The sequence below is a fragment of the Sus scrofa genome, chromosome 5, assembly GCF_000003025.6.
Source record: "Sus scrofa isolate TJ Tabasco breed Duroc chromosome 5, Sscrofa11.1, whole genome shotgun sequence".
NCBI lineage: Eukaryota > Metazoa > Chordata > Mammalia > Artiodactyla > Suidae > Sus > Sus scrofa.
The window spans coordinates 28,100,804-28,118,915 of record NC_010447.5 but is presented as its reverse complement, the minus strand read 5'-3'; the positions used below and the strand labels follow the sequence as shown (position 1 = coordinate 28,118,915).

General features: G+C 37.3%; 1 long non-coding RNA gene across 1 annotated transcript in view; it reads right to left on the bottom strand.

Moving 5' to 3' along the window:
- LOC110260694 overlaps positions 13,944-18,112 on the bottom strand; it is a 69,925-nt gene continuing 65,756 nt past the window's right edge. The window contains exon 3 of the long non-coding RNA XR_002344000.1: positions 13,944-14,106. This is a non-coding gene — a long non-coding RNA (uncharacterized LOC110260694). The remainder of the gene's footprint in view (positions 14,107-18,112) is intronic.

Here is an 18,112-nt window from a genome sequence, read left to right as displayed (position 1 = left end):
CTGAAACCTCATGGTTCCTAGTCGGATTTGTTTCTGCTGCACCATGATAGGAACTCCAAAAATCACTTTTTCTTCAGAGCACCCTTATAAAGTTAAAGCTGAAAAATATGCTTTATTTCACAAACATTACGGTTTCTTCTGAGTTTCGTTTTCATTTTATACTTCTGATACTCATGGCATGAACCGAGTTTATGAATACTTTCCTGACACCTTGAAGACCTGAAAATATCAAAGTTTAAAATAAAATAACTAGATATAAAATTAAAAAGCACTTATGAATATGGCTATCTTTAAAATTCTCTTTTAGTCTTTTGACTCAAAATTTAAAATACAAAGCTTTCATTGATGTACGTAATAGAGGAACTCATAGCTTTAGGATCCTTCAGTTTAATGTTTTCTCACTAAAAACAGAAATGATTTTAAAAAAATAAAGTGGGGATGCCTGAACTCATTAATGCATTTAATATAAAGGTGGACAGTAAAACTGGCTTGCCATATAATTGTCTGAGTAATCCATTAAGATAAAATTATTCTCCTACTGTATAGCACAGGGAACTATGTCTCTAGGGGATAGACCTTGATGGAAGATAATATAAGAAAGGGAATATGTATATTATATATATGTATCACTTGGTCACTGTGTTGTGCAGCAGACATTGGCACAACATTGTAAGTCAGCCATACTTTAAAGAATAATAACATTTTTTAAAAAGATAAAATTATTCTATATAAGAACACCCAACTTATACCTAAAACAACATGTGGTCTATGACAGTTTAAACCTTGGTAGAAAAAAACTAAACAACTGTGCATCATTTACAATTTACTCATCTCAAATGGGTCAAAAAGGCTGACATTCTTTGAATAAATTTACTTTTATATTTTCATACAGTTATTTTGCCTTTTCTCTTCTGTCCTCAAATCTCTTATGTAATTTTCTTCTCTCTCTCTCAGTTGATAAATTCATCTCAAGCTTGACTGAGGACGAAGTATTCAGATGAAAAATTACATCATGTTTCCATTGGTAAATATACCGACCTAGCAGCATGTGTAGTCGCTCACTGGCATTCTCTCCCGTTACAGCGGAAAGTTGCCCTCCCTCCCCCTTATCTAAACTCCCACCATCCACTTGGGATGCCATCTCATCTCCCCTATAAGAAATAAATGCTCTCGCTTTCTTTCATAGAAGTCTCCATCTCCCTCTCTTTCTCTCATTCTCATTTCCCCCCACATCTCTACTTTCCTGAACAGCAAAACTTCTCAAAATAGGGCCTCAATTTGTTGTCTTTTTGGTGACTTCCCATTTTCTTCTTGAAAATAGTTGGATTTCATCTTCGCTATTCTACTGAAATGATTAATGAGATTCCTACTTGTTCCTTCAACAGGTATCTCAAGTTAATACATCCAAATACATCTCTTTATTTCCCCCATGAAAAACATGTTTCTTAAAATGCTGCTTTGAATTTTCATTTGAAATGGAAGCATGCTGTGTAGATAGTAAAGTTTACAAATATTAACTGTATAGTTTGATATTTACCTACACATAGAATTTTGTAACCTCCTTCCTGTACATGATGCAAAACATTGTCATCAACCTGGAAAGTTCCCTCATGCTTCTTTTTCTATCAATATTCCCACAAGTGACCTCTACTGTGACTTCCATCATGATACATTAGCCTAGTCTTGAGTATCATACAAATAGGGCCATATGTAGACTCTTTGTGTTAGAAGTATTTCAATTCAAATAGCATTTTTGAGATTTATCAATAGTTCTTTTTTCACTCATGTTTTCCTTTATTATTTTTTTTACTAGTTATTTCCCCAATGCAATTTTTTTTTCCTACTGTACAGCATGGTGACCCATTTGCACATACATGTACACATTCTATTTTCTCACTTATCATGCTCCATCATAAGTGACTAGATTTAGTTCCCAGGGCTATACAGAAGGATCTCATTGCTAATCCATTCCAAAGGCAATAGTTTGCATCTATTAACCACAAGCTCCCCAACCACCCCACTCCCTCTCCCTCCTCCTTGGCAACCACAGGTCTATTCTCCAAATCCATGATTTTCTTTTCTGTGGAAAGTTTCATTTGTGCCGTATATTAGATTCCAGATATAAGTGATATCATATGGTTTTTGTCCTTCTCTTTCTGACTTACTTCACTCAGTATGAGAGTCTCTAGTTCCATCATATTGCTGCAAATAGTTCTTTCTCAATGCAGTGTAGTATCTAATTGTATGACTATGCCACAATTTATTTATTCCTTTGCTTCTTGCTGGATATTTTTTATTTTTCATCAGTTTCCATTATTTTCTTCTTTCTGTCATGCGTTTAATTTGCTCTTCTTTTTTAGCTTCTTGAGCTCAACGTTTTCTTACTGATTATACACATTTCTAACACAGGCATTTTTAATTTAAAATTTTTTATTGAAGTACTGTTGATTTACAATGTTGTGCCAATTTCTGCTGTACAGCAAAGTGACGCAGTCATATATATATTCTTTTTTAAAATATTATTTTCCATCATGGTCTATCCCAGGAGATTGGGTATAGTTCTCTATGCTATTAGTAGGACGTAATACATGCATTTAAAAATAGAAAATTTCGTAATTCCTTTTGTAGCATAGCAGAAATGAAACTGACTAGGAACCATGAGGTTTCAGGTTCGATCCCTGGTCTCGCTCAGTGGGTTAAGGATCTGGCATTGTTGTGAGCTGTGGTGTAGGTCATAGATGCAGCTCAGATCTGGAATGGCTGTGGCTCTGGCCAGCAGCTGTAGCTCTGATTAGACCCCTAGTGTGGGAACTTCCATATGCTGCAGGTGTGGTCCTAAAAAAAAGGCAAAATAATAAACAAACAAAAAAAATAAAAATAGAAAATTTCTTCCAAGTCACTGCTTTATCTGTATCTCACCAACTTTGATATTTTATATATTGATTATATTTTAGTTCAAACTATCTTTTAATTTTCATTGTATTTTCAATTTGACTCGTGGATTATTTAAAAGGTATTAGTTTTCAAATATTTTGGGATTTCCTAGTTATCTTCTTACTAATTTCTAATTAATTTTATTGTGATCAGAGGACACATTTGTAAAATTTTAGTCCTTTGAAATTCATTGAGAATGATTTATATAGCTTTATATAGCATTCTATATACAGCTTATAGCCTATTTTTGCTAATATCCCATGTTCACTTGAAAATAATATGTATTCTGCAGTTGCTGGATATGATGATGTATAATTATCAATTTTGGCCAAGTTGGTAAATAGTGTTGTTCAAATGTCATTGTTCTTCTCATTTTTGTTGGCTTCTTCTATAAATTACAGAGTGACCTATATTAAAATCTCCAACTCTAATTGTAGATTTGTCTATTTCTCCTTTTGGTTCTGTCAATTTTGCTTCATATGTTTAAAGTCATATTTTAAAATGATATATAGAAGATTTTTATGTCTTTCTGGTCAATTGGACCACTTATCTATTTGAAGTGCCCTTTTTATCTCTTTCATAATCATTTGCTCTCACTACTCATTTGATTGATATTAAAAGTTCCACACCATTTTTTTTTAATTTATTTTTTTTCATCTTTTTTTAGGGCTGCATCCATGGCATACGGAGGTTCCCAGACCAGGAGTCGAATTGGAGCTGTAGCCGCTGGCCCACACCACAGCCACAGCTGCAGCCGCAGCAACATGGGATGCAAGCCCTGTCTGTGACCTACACCACAGCTCATGGAAGTGCCAGATCCTTAACCCACCGAGCGAGGCCAGGGATCGAACCTGCATCCTCATCGTTGCTAGTCAGGTTCGTTAACCGCCGAGCCACAACGGAACTCCCACACCAGCTTTCTTAAAAAAATTTTTTTTTCGTGTCTCAATCACAACTCACACCAGTTTTCTTACAGTTAGTGTTTGCACAGTGTGGTTTTTCTCAATCTTTTACTTTCAACTATTTGTACCTTTATATCTAAAATATGTCTCTTGAAGTGGCAAATAATTGGGTCTTAAGGTCTCATCTGACAATATTCACCTTTTAATTAGAACAGTGAATCTATTTATATAGATTTTATGCAGCTACTGATATGGATTTTTAAAATGATTTTTATTTTTTTCATTACAGTTGGTTTACAGTGTTCTGTCAATTTTCTACTGTACAGCAAAGTTACCCAGTCACACTTACATATATACATTTTTTTCTCACATTATCCTCCATCATTTTCCATCACAAATGACTAGATATAGTTCCTGGTGCTGTAGAGCAGGATCTCATTGCTTACCCATTCCAAAGGCAGTAGTTCGCATCTATTAACCCCAGACTCCCAGTCCATTCCACTCCCTCTTCCTCCCTCTTGGCAACCAGAAGTCTTTTCTCCATGTCTGTGAGTTTCTTTTCTGTGGAAAGTTTCACTTGTGCCATATATTAGATTCCAGATATAAGTGATATCATATGGTATATTTCTTTATCTTTCTGACTTACTTCATTTAGTATGAGAGTCTCAAGTTCCATCCATGTTGATGCAAATGGCATTATTTTGTTCTTTTTATGGCTGAGTAGCTGATATGGATTTAAGTTGACTAATTTGCTGTTTATTTATATTTGCCCCATCTGTACTTTATTCTTTTATTCTTTCTTTCTTCCTTGTTTTGAAATAATGCTTTTTTTTCTCTCTTTCCATTTCATTTTCTCCATTACCTTTTTGGGTAGAGATCTTTGCATTACTTTTTTTTTTTTCTATTTTTCCTTTTTTTTTTTTTTTTTTTTTTTTTTAATGCTATGCCCACAGCATGTGGAAGTTCTGGGGCCAGGGATTGACTCTGTGCCACAGCAATGACCCGAGCCACAGCAGTGACAACTTTCGATCATTAACCCACTGTGCCATCAGGGAACCCCTGCATTACGTTTTTCAAGTGGTCACTTTAAAGCTGCACTGTCTAATATGATAACTGCTAGGAACACAATGCCACTTAAATTTAAATTTACATTAACAGAAATTAAATAAATGTAATAATTCAGCTTCTATGTGTGGGTCAGTTATGTGGAGATTATAATTTGCAGTGGGATATATGAGAGCAGATATATCTTGGTGGGGACATGAGTTTAGTGTCAGTTCCTACAAAACTGGAAAAGGGTATAAATTTGTCCTCATCTTTCTCAATTTCCCTTTCTGCTCTGCAGCCACCTCCCCCCCGCTCCCGCCCCCTGCACCACTGGTTTCCTTTGTGAACTATTATATATGTCACAACGAATGAGCATCCTCAGGGTTTGGTCTTATGCCCCTTCTCTCCTCACTCGATATTCTCTGGGTACTCCTATTTACCCACCGCAGGAAGACAGTGCATTATGTTCACTTGGAGCCTGGTGGCCCAGAGTCCATTGGCAATAATCAGCTGATTGTCCTACTAATAACATATTCCCAAACAATTTACAAATAATCATAATATCTAGAGTATAACATTATCTGACAACTGGATGAGATAATATGCGTGTAAAGCACAATGGCTGTAATAATACTCAAAAAAAAGTAACTACAGTTATTTCTTTATTTATTTGCTTTTTAGGGTCGCACTCATAGCACACAGAGGTTCCTAGGCTAGGGGTCCAATCGGAGCTGTAGGTGGTGGCCTACACCACAGCCACAGCAACGCCAGATCTGAGCTGCATCTGCGACCTACCCCATAGTTCATGGCAACACTGGATCCTTAACCCACTGAGTGAGGCCAGGGATCGAACCTGCAACCTCATGGTTCCTAGTTGGATTCATTTCTGCTGTGCCAGGATGGGAACTCCTACAGTTATTTTTAATTTTATAATTTTTATTTTTTCCATTATGGTTGATTTACAGTGTTCTGTCATTTCTACTGTACAGCAAAGTGACCCAGCCATATATATATATTCTTTTTTCTCACATTATCCTCCATCATATTCCATCACAAATAACTGGATATAGTTCCCTGTGCTATACGACAGGACCTCATTGCTAATCCACTCTAAATGCAAAAGTTAACTACGGTTATTATAATTATATTCTCTTTCATTGCTAGTGCAGTCCTGAATCTTATCTTCACTTGACATGTACAAAAATTAGAATTCAAAGATACTAAGTTCAGAGATGACAATCCAAGTTAACATAGCTTGACCTCATGAACAAGAAAGACCTCTTGTCTCCACTGAAAACAGACCCCTTGTTATCCCTGAAAATGTAATGAATTTGCTTGTATATCCTTTTCCTTGCTGTTCTTTCTCCCTAGTCTCCAGAGTCACCCATCCCTCGAGGCTCAATGCCACTGTCATCTCCTTTGTCAAACTGTTCTAATATCGCCCTTCTCTCTGCTTCTCTGTGTCACTACCACACATCTTTAAAAGTATTTGTTTATCTTTCTAGTCAAAAGGATTTTCCAGGACCCAGATTAAAGTTTATTAATTTTCATTTCTCTAGGCTCTGGCATATGATGGTGCAGATTGTGTGTTTCTTGAAAGAAAGAATGATAGAATGTGAGCCCTGACAGTAGGGTTTTCTCTTTTTCAGTAATGCAGGTGGCTGATTTAAGCTGTGATTGCCTAGGCATCCACTTCAAAGAGGCATCTTCTTCAAAGATGGCTATCTTGAATAAATGCATTACCAAATACAGGACTAGATTAAGAGCCAGGCCCTGTTGTTTTAGAGATCTTGATTGGTTTCCAGATATCTGACCACTTGGCCACTTTTTTTTTTTCTTCTTGTACTTTAAATCCCCTTCTTAAATTTAAATTCACTAATAAAAAGTGAGCCCGCAAAAGCCTATGCCCTCACTCTAGACCCCAATAAAAGCAGAAGCCTAGGCACGCGTTCCCTCTCTCTCTCTTCCTCTTTGTCTCTATCCTTTCTTCCATTCCTCCCCACCCCGGCCCCGCCCCCTGCCTTGACCTCACTGTGTGGCACCAGGTGTGCTGTGTAATTTCCAGGATGTGTACATAATAAATCTTGTCACCTTCAAAGCTTCCAGATGATTATTGCCAAGAGGTGTCTTATAATTATAATAAGAACCACAAAGGCCAGACCCACCACAACATTGGCTATGAATAGGCGAGACCTGCACAGAACAAAGAATGAGTGAAAAATATGTTTAAAGGCATTTAAAGTTAAGAAGAGAAGAAATGAGAAGTGCTTCCTGTGGGGAGGTTCTTCTCTTGGCTGACTTGTGAGTCTCACAGGATTATCAACACAGGCAGATAACTCCAACCCTATGGGTTACACGGGAATATTTCTGCCTTCATTTATTATGTGGGTGAATCAGGAAGTTGGGGTAGCCTTCCTGGATTGACCTTACTGTGCTTTTTATTCTGCTTTTTTTTCCAGCTGATTGCATGCACTGCAGGGAAGCCAAATATTAAGAGGTAGAGCTTCCTGGATTGAGTGTCCCACATGCCCTTCAAGTAATTAGGTTCTAAAACCTCTGGGAGATTATGTGTGTGTGTATATATATATGTATATATATATATATATATATATATTTTTTTTTTTTTTTACCTGAGAAGTCACTGAAGTGTGTCTGGTGAACAGGAACATGCGAAAGAGGAACATTGGGCCATGGGACAACTTTACGCAATGAAAAAAAACCAAAACATGTCCAGGGAAAAGCTATAAAACCATCATCATGAATAGCATAGGAGATATCAAACCAGGCAACTGAGGACAGCACAGTAATATGAATACCAAATGCATTAAGACAATCCACATGGAGGGAATTCAAGAGGGATTAAACTAGACAACACAAATATTAAGGAAGTTGAATTTCCAGAAGTGGCAAAACATAAGCAATTTAATGGGAACAGTTTATAGAAATGATTTTTCACCCCTAGCACTGTACAATATAAAAGGAAATTCAGAAACATTACTATCCTTCTTGTTGCTTCTCTCTTTGTGGAGAGTAATTTCTAGACAAATGATAGACCAAGGAGCTGACATTTTAAAATTCCTGCAGGCAGTTTACGTAAAACATCTCATTGAGTCTTCCTGATAATTTATGAAATAGTTATTACAATTCTCTATGGTTCAGAGTTGGTCAAATAACATGTTTAAGTTCACATGATACAGAGGCAGAGTCAGAATTAAAACCCAAATCTGACCTTAAATTATATCCATTTATCTCCCTGTGCTGCCCTCCAGAATAACCTCTGTATAGGAAAATCTCTTCTATGATTTGGAGCCACTTCACTAAATCCAAAGATAGTGACAATATTCTTCCTAAGCAATAAGGTAATTACATTGGCAGTTACAGAACATCATTTTTTTTGTGTGTCTTTTTGCCATTTCTTGGGCCACCCCTGTGGCATATGGAGGTTCCCAGGCTAGGGGTCGAATCGGAGCTGTAGCTGCCAGCCTACACCACAGCTCATGGCAACGCCGGATCCTTAACCCACTGAGCAAGGCCAGGGATCGAGCCCTCAACCTCGTGGTTCCTAGTCAGATTCGTTAACCACTGCGCCACTACAGGAATTCCCAATTTTTTCTTAAAGAAAATTTTAAAGTTGAGAAAAGTATCATGAATATTGTAACAATACTCATATGCTTACAGAATTAAAAATTCACTCTCATATTTGATGTAAAATATTTTTTCCTTGCAAAACAACAGAGATTAAGTAGAAGTCTTTTTTGTTGTTGTTGTTCCTCTTCCACTGTCCCCCTCTCTGGCCCACTTCCATTTACAGAAAAACATTAAATTTGGTGAGTTACAGATGGGTCAACTTTTGCTAAAATTCTTTTCCTTTTCATAGTTTAGAGTTGTCACTGGGAAATGACTGTCCAGCCAGTGACCCCATGTTCAAATTTCTCTTCTGTTTAGGTGTGGCCTTGTGACTATTTCTCAATCAATGGGATAATGGAAAGGCATTTCTTACCAAAGGTTTTAGGAGGCAGATGTGTTCCCTCTACCTTGCTTTCCCCTTCTGTTGGCAGGATGCAGAGGACAAGGTCATAGAAGATGTTAGAGTTTAATCTCATGAATGTTAGAAAGATGGGGGTGTGACTCTTTGAATCACTTCATTAAGGAGTAATGTGTGATTTCAAGGGAAATCTACGCTGGACTGTTTTATGAGCAAGAAATAAATTAGTGCGTTAAACTACTGAAATTTTAGAATTATTTTTTATATGACCCTAATTAATCATTCTAATAAATTACTTAGTGATTAGTTTCATATTTTATTTTACAGCTACATCGCTCTAATTAAATAATCTAATTTATACCTCTATTTCCCTAGTTACTCAAATTAATCCAATATTTAGTCTTTTATAGATATATTACCTGAGTTACTTTAATTAACTCAAATATTTTTCTTTTCTTTTTTCTTTTTTTTTTTTTTTTGGCTATTTCTTGGGCCGCTCCCACGGCATATGGAGGTTCCCAGGCTAGGGGTCGAATCACAGCTGTAGCCACGGGCCTATGCCAGAGCCACAGCAACGTGGGATCCGAGCCGCGTCTGCAACCGACATCACAGCTCACGGCAACGCCGGATCGTCAACCCACTGAGCAAGGGCAGGGACCGAACCCGCAACCTCATGGTTCCTAGTCGGATTCGTTAACCACTGCGCCACGACGGGAACTCCTCAAATATTTTTCTAATTCATTTGCTAATTTAATTGCCTTAATCATACAATTTTATCCTTTGTAGGTATTTATCAATAATTTTTAATATGAATCTTTTTAAAGAAACTGCACATGAAAAACATAAAGTGACTATTGATCTTTGAATTATTTTTTCCATGGAAGAGTATATATCTATATCTATATCTTGGTATAAAAATAGATCATTTCTCTTAACTTATGTAGAATTTTGTTTAGAAATACAAGTCATGTATCTATTCAATCCTGATGAGTCTTTAGGTTGCTGTTTCTTCTTTCTTTCCATTTTGCCCTTATAAATAGTGTTGTAATGAATAGCTTTCTTCAACTTCCTTGAACATAAGAGTAAGAACCAGGCTAGCATACATGACTATACTTAGAATTACACTTCCATGTTTTATGAGATATTGCCAAATTGCTCGTCAAAATAGCTGTTTGAAATTATGTTTCCACAGCCACGTACAGTGTTCCCATTTCCTTGCATCCTTGCCAACATGTTATGTTCTTGGCAATTTGATGACTAGAACTGACATCTTGTTGTTTGAATATTCATTTTTTTAAATAGCTGACCATTTTGTCAGATCATTTGGGTTTCCTCTTATGATTATTACCTGTTCATATCCTTTGCCCTTTTTTAAGTGGAGTTATTTTTCTTTTTCTTTTTTGTTTTTTTAGGCTGCACCTATGGCATATGGAAGTTCCCAGGCTAGGAGTCGAATCAGAGTTGTAGCTGTTCACAACAATGTTAGATCTGAGCTATGTCTGCAACCTATACTGCAGCTCATGGCAATGCTGGATCCTTAATTCACTGAGAGATGCCAGGGATCGAACCCGCATCCCCATGGATACTAGTCAGGTTCATTACTGCTGAGCCACGATGAGATAATGGGAACTCCTGTTTTTCTTTTTCAAATAGATTTTTGACCAGTTTTCAAAAATATTCTGTATATGATTTTCATTATCATGTCCTTTGTGCCATATACCTTCAACTTTAATTATGTGTTTTTGCTGACTATGCATTTAAAATTTTGATGTAAAACTTATCAAATGTGTTTTTTTATAATTTCTTTTTGTTTTTTATATAAGATTATCTTTCTTAATACCATTATTACAATTTTTTCTACATTTTCTTATGTTTAAAATTCTTTATTTCACATATAGATCTTAAGCTACTGAATCTTATTAAGAAAGAAATTTAATTTTCTTTTTTCCATGTAGAAAATCAATTGTCTCATATCAACGTCGAATAACCTTCCTTTCATTTCTTATTTATAATGCTGCCCCTACCACTTTCTAGTTGTGTGACTCAGGTAAGTTACTTAACACCTCTATAAACTAGGAAAATAATACCTTCCTCATAGGGTTTTTGTGAATAATAAGTTGTGTGTATACACACACACACACACACACACACACACACACACGTATTAGTACCTTCCATATGGTTAGTGCTATGTAGCTATGTATTTATTAGCTATTATTGCATTATGTCATCAACAATTTGATTCTATGGAAGCAAGCATTTACTTACTTGAGCACAGAAGTTGAGCACAGAAGGTAAGAGCAAGAGCATTCATGATAGAAGGTAAGAGACAGAACAGGGATATATCCTGAATCCCTGGATTGTGCTCATGCAGAGCTCTGTGTATAGAGGATGCCACGACGGATCCCCATTTGCTTAAGATATGTGCCATCCCCTCCTGCACTATTGCCATAAAATGGAATGAGAACTGTCAATCTGATGTCCCAGAACACAGAACATGTCATTTCAGCACAAAGAACTTACCCAATCGGAGAGCAGAATGTCTGAAAACTGTTCCTGGAACAGGCCATGGGTCAAACTGGAGCTACACCTGCCAGCCTACACCACAACCACAACAACACAGGATACAAACAACCTCTGTGACCTACACCACAGCTCACAGCAACGCCAGATCCTTAACCCAAGGAGCAAGGCCAGGGATTGAACCCGCAACCTCATGGTTCCTAGTTAGGTTTGTTTCTTCTGTGCCACAATGAGAACTCCTCATATTCTGAAATTAATGCAGTTGTCCAAATGGCAAGAATGAGATGCTCATGGATGTTGAGGGAAAAAATTCCAGTCTGTTTTGCTTTCAGTGATATTTTTCATGTGTAAGTCACATCACATTTTTGTGTCAGAGTTATAGCCTTTGTGTCCAGCATGTGTCGGTTTACAGCTGAGACTTTTTAAAGATATTGGTTGGCAGCATTATGTCACTTTACAATCACTGCTTTTTCAACTGAAACCCAGTTTATTCATATTCAGTGTATATTTCTTTTTTATTCGGGAACTCCCTCTCTCCTGAATAAACTGTGTGTGTGTGTGTGTGTGTGTGTGTGTGTGTGTGTGTAAACTTTAGTTAAACATAAAAAGAATATCTTTCAATACATTACCCATGTATAGTGATACTAAAGAGGCAGGAAAGTGTTAAATAGTAGAAGCCCGAAGCCTGGCAGCCAGGGAAGCTGTCCTCCCTGGCAAAATGCTGCCAGACAGAGTTAGTGTTTTGGTTCATGTTTGGCCCATTCCATGGGGCCACCAGAATGGATACTGCTTTTCTACTAAAAGGTTTGGACTATAACTTCATTCCTCAAAAAAATTCATGGAGAAGAGTAAGAAATTGGTAGGAGGGATTTTGTCAAGATTTGGGAGGAAACAAGCATCCTAAGAAACACAGTGGAAGAAGATTGTTTTTAACATGAAAGTTGAGCACGTACATCATTAGAGACAGAACGCAAGGACTCTGATCTTCGCAGTGCAGGGACAACGTGAAACACAAAGGGAATCAGGAGGATATGGACCATGCAAGAAGAAAAAGAATACAGACTGCATCAGAACAGAGACCGAGCTTTCATCTGTGACTCATACTCTGCTGTATAACATTCAAGGTAGCCCATTATTAAACTACATAACTATTTAGAAAAAGTGTATATATTCCTTGTTTTATAGCTTGGGTTCAGTCATCCTCTACTAATCTATTATGTTCATAAAAACTCCAAGGAAACAAGCCCCTAGCCCACGTTGAGACATAAGTCGTATGTTAGGATATGCCCTATAATGCATATTAATCATCACATATGTGCCCCGCTACCATATACAGGCATGGGCTTTCTGATAGCAATGAGTAATATCTTCTGCATATTGGAAGACTAAGAAAAAACCTGATTTGCTATACCAAGGAGTGAGATGTGCCATAATTATTATGTTTTTCCGTGTTGGGTAAGAACACTGGGGTCATTCTTGATTCTGTTCATTTCCCTTATCGCCTACCACCCAATGACCTATCAGCAAGCTCCACAGGACCTACCCCCAAATCAACCTATGCTGACCACTTCTTACTAGTTCTGCTGCTACCATCCCTGACCAAGTGATCCTACAGCAGTCCCCCAAATGGTCTCCTGGATTCTGTTCTTGCCCTTTTTGTTCTGCCTTTTCATGAGCATGTTGAATTTTACTTTTTAAATTAAAAAAATTTAAAAAGCCTGCTTGTATATATTTAACATGTTTGCCATGTTTTGGTATACACAGTGAAATAATTACTGCAGTTCCACTAATGAAGTCATACCGTTTTAACTGTGTGTGTAGTGAGCGCTCCTGAAATTTACTCTCAGCAAATTTCCAATGTACACCCTCTATATTTTTTCTTCTACACCCCAAGTGAAGTGAATATTTTTTAAAATAAATAATCAAAATAAATAATCACATTGTGTCACTTCCCTCCTCAAAAGCTTCCAGTGGCTTTCCATTACAATGTGAGTATAACTCAAACTCCTTGCCATAGCCCAGTAGACTCTTATTTTCTGGCCCTGCCTCCCTCCTCTTGATCTCTGGATGCCTCTCTCCCCAGCTCACTACTGTCAGCCATAAGGGTCTTCTCTCTGTCATTTGACCACGACATACCTGTTCCCTTCTTAGGACCTTTATACTAGGTATCTTCTTTCCCTGCAATGTCCCCCTCCAAGACGTCTGCGTGACTGCCTTCTCAGCATTCTCATCTCAAAGGAAATCTCACTTCCTCTGAAAATGCTTTTGTCATTCACCACAATCTGTAGTAGCCACAAAGAGCACACTCACTCTCCTACCCAGGACACAGTTTTGTTGTCTGTAGAGAAGTGACCACCACATAATCACGTGTATATGACTGTGGTCTCTCCCCCTATCCCCTCACAGAATATAAGTTTTATGAGGGCTGCACCTATCTTTTTCTCTACTCCAGTCCAGTACTTGGAACAACAAAAGGCACATAATATGATGTGTTTGGCAGTTACCAGAAGCTTAGTAAATACTTGAGTGATGTGTAGAACATATTTATGTAGCAAGGTAGGAAATTTTACTCCCCACCCTGGACAGCAGATTACTGGTATGGAAGACAGTTTAATAAGACATTGCTATGGACAGCGAAGCCTTGAGGACATTCTTCAGCAATAAGAATGGTTGCTTAGTTGCTATACACGAGGCAGAGAAAGATCCACTTTATTCCTGAAAGAAAGGAGAAGGAAGTGAAGCAAGAGAAGGATGGAAAAAGATGGTCCATCGCACTGCTCTTCCTCCTGTGATCTGTACATATCCATTTTGTATTTGTAAAATGCTTGCTAGAAATGGTTTTAAGGCAGATGACAGTGAAGAGGTTTTTCTGACATCTGAATTAATACAGTGTGCCAGGACCTGGAGGCAGAAGGGGCCAGGAAGACACAAGTCTCTGGGAAGCCAATGAAATCTAGTGAGAAAGTTCAGATGTTGCCAAGTCATGGAATTGATGGAAACCTAAACATGCTATTCTTCAAGCTCCTAGAGGCAAAAGCCTGAAATCATACTTAAATTTCATTTATGTTTTTCATAGATACTAGGAATATAAATGTGTACTGACTCCTTCTAAGAGTCAGTCAGGAATTCTTTCACAGTCTGTGCTTCCAGGCAGGTGTCTATTTTTCACCACACAATTTGCTGCCTGTCCCCAAGAGGAGACGGCCAGTGTCTTCCCTGACTCATGAACTGGTCATGCTTGTCTCTCGAAGTTGTTAAAGGGTGTCTTGGAGACTTTTTAACAGTATGTTTAGAAACTGATCTCTGGGTTTTCCCAGTATTACAATTAAAAAATATTTGTAATAAAGTTATGATTATTCAGAAAAGCAGTTGTTAAAGTCATAGAAATAATAACCATACAAGTAAAAATAAAGAAAGACTAAATATGTTTCAAAAGCCCTTTTTCGTTCTGAAGGACAGTGAATAAAAATGCATAAACATGTTGAAGTCTAAGGAACATAAAAATATACATTTGATGATTTTTCAGAAATGTTTTTTATGACATTTTCTGGCTTCATCAGATTTCCAAAAAAAAAAAAAATTAGGGAGTTCACATTGTAGCTCAGTGGGTTATGAATTTGATTAGTATCCATGAAGATGAGGGTTTGATCCCTATTCTTGCTCAGTGGGTTAAGGATCTGGCATTGCCATGAGCTGTGGTGTAGGTCGCAGACATGGCTCAGATTCTGCATTGCTATGGCTGTGGAGTAGGCCGGTAGCTTCAGCTCTGATTTGACTTCTAGCCTGGGAGCTTCCATATGCTGCAGGTGCAGCTCTAAAAAGCAATAAATAAAAAATAAACTTCCAGGTCTGGAGAACTGAGTGAGAAGAGAGGAAAAGAATACAAAAGTGACTTGGTGTTGCCAGAGTGCAGGCACTGTGCTCTCCCAGTCCTCTGCCATGAACCTCGCCCCAATAATGGTATTTTAGCTTCAGCATAAAAGAAACTCAGTTTATCTGTGAAATCACAGACAATTATCCACCCATGGACATCACTTGTTAAGCAAATGCAATACAAGCGTTAATTATCTAGGTGGGAGTGAGGAGGTGGTTGTAAATGTTCGTACTTTAAACTTTGTGCAAATCTAAAGGGAATTGAAAACAAAAACATGCATTTTTCTGTGTAAAGCCATGGAAAATATACAGGAGGCTGGCTTTCTGCAGGTAAATTTCAATGCACTTTTTTTTTTTTTTTTTTTTTTTTTTTTTGCAATTTTAAGATCAACTGGGCAATTCTTGCTTTTAATTATTTTTAGGGTTACTTTAAATTCTTCAGTGGTTTTATTCTCCTTTCCCATTCTATTTCAATGCTATGAACAAGGCAGAAGTGAATTTATTTTAAATGGACATGGGAGTTGTTTCTTAGACCATACCAGTTGGGGTTAAAACCAAGATTCTAAAGCAGAAAAATATATTACTCAAGATCAGGATTCATGCCCCAGTTAGAAGGCCTCGGGCTTGCCAATGATAACAAAATCATGCCTCTCTCTCTGCATTTCTCCATTTTTGTGAAACATCTTGGGGTACTCAGTACTCTGTGGGGAGGTCTCAGGCGAGATACATGGACATCACATGCCAATATTTCTTTTGCTCCTAAAACACCCACTGCCTGGGGGAAATTCTTTCCTGTGCTCTGTGAAGTTAAAGGGCATAGTCCTTTTCTTATTCTCCTACATCTCCAGATCTTTCTAGGGTCTTATAATAGCCAACACTACACTGGCTTTGTCTGGGAGAGGAATAGGGACCCTGCAGATTTCTAAACTTTGTTTCCTCTCTAATCCCTTCCTTCCTCATCAGACTCGACAGCTTTCTAGGCATTTATCTCTATTTGAAATTATCATTTTTTAATGTTGACTTGTTTATTGTTAGTTTCTGACCATTAGAAACTAAATTTGAAACTGAAACTTCTGTCTCATTCATCTCTATATTCCCTGTACCTAGAATAGTGACTAACACACAGCAGGCACCATTAAAATGCTTTTGAATAAGTGTAGAATCAAGGGAACACTTTATTTAGTCATGAATAGAATGACTAAAAAGAGCGAACAGAATAAGAATATTAATCAACTGTCCAGATGAATTTTTAGCATCAATAATAAGTTCCTTTGACACTGGTTTTATTTCAGAAAGGGACACAGTGTAATTTTCATGATGCAGAGAGTACAAAGCTCATTTTGAAAGGAAGCATCCAACTGACAAGAATGTCCTGAGAGAATGAGAGTGGGCTGCAAAGTGTAAGATGTGTGTCAATTTGGGAAGGAAAGGAAGAACATTTAGGGGAAAACAACGGCAGCTATATTTGAAGATTGGAAACCTCAGGTCCTCAATTATTACCCAGAACAGGATTCTAAATTATGAGAAACTCTGTTCTCAGCTGAATATTCTGCTATAGCTAAGGAGGGTAACAAAACTATCACCGTGATCAGAACCTATATTAGGAAGTGCAGGCAAGCATTGCCCCATCCATGTGCTAAATCAATAAGAACATATCCTTGAAAATATTGATATAGTGACAAGTATAGGGAGTTGAACTTAGGTTTAATGACTATTTCCAGGAATCCCTTGGATATCTTGATTTCTCATCCCAAGATAGTTATGATACTGCTGGAAAGGATCAATAATGTGGCAACAACAATAATCTCTCTGATTTAAGATAGCGTGCATAAGGGACTATTAAGGGAAGATTGAATTTAAATAGTAGGGACTTTAGTATACAGAGATGGGGGACCAAAGAAAGATTAAGGAGGGGAGTTCCCATTGTGGCGCAGTGGTTAATGAATCCGACTAGGAACCATGAGGTTGCGGGTTCAATCCCTGACCTTGCTCAGTGGGTTAAGGATCTGGTGTTGCTGTGAGCTGTGGTGTAGGTTGCAGATGCTGCTCAGATCTGGCATTGCTGTGGCTCTGGTGTAAGCTGGTGGCTACAGCTCCTATTAGACACCTAGCCTGGGAACCTCCATATACTGCAGGAGCGGCTCAAGAAAAGGCAAAAAAAGATGACAACAATAACAAAAAAAGACAAAAAGAGAGAAAGATTAAGGAAATGATAAAGTCAAGATAATGATAAAAGGAAAACAAAACCTATTGAGTACTGATTAAAAGTGTTAAGAGCAACTGTTTGCTGTCTACAAGAGATACACTTGTTATATAAAACACAGATAGACTGAAAGTAAATCAAATGGATAAAGAAAGATATACCATGTAAGCAGTAAGCATAAAAAAAAAAGATAGTAACTATGTTAATATCAAATAACGTGAACCTCCAGGCAAAGATTATTGAGAGGTAAAAAGTCATATTAAGGTCAATTCATCAGGAAGACATAAAAATCATAAATGTGTATATACCTAGTAACACAACATCAAAATACATGGAACAAAATTAAACTGAGTTGAAGCAAGACACAGACAAATCCACATCAGAGTAGGGGATTTAAAAACCTCTTTTTCACAAGTGATAGAACAATTTCACAGAAAATCAGATTTGTGAACATACTATTAACCACTTTGACAGAATTAGTATTTGTAGAAGCCCAAGCCAACAATGGCAGAATGCACACTCTTTTCAAATACATTTGTTATATAAGCCAAAATAGACTACGTAGTGGGTCATAAATCTCAGTGAATCTAAAGAGACAGAAATCATATAGATCATATTACCTAGCTACAATGGAATTATATTAGA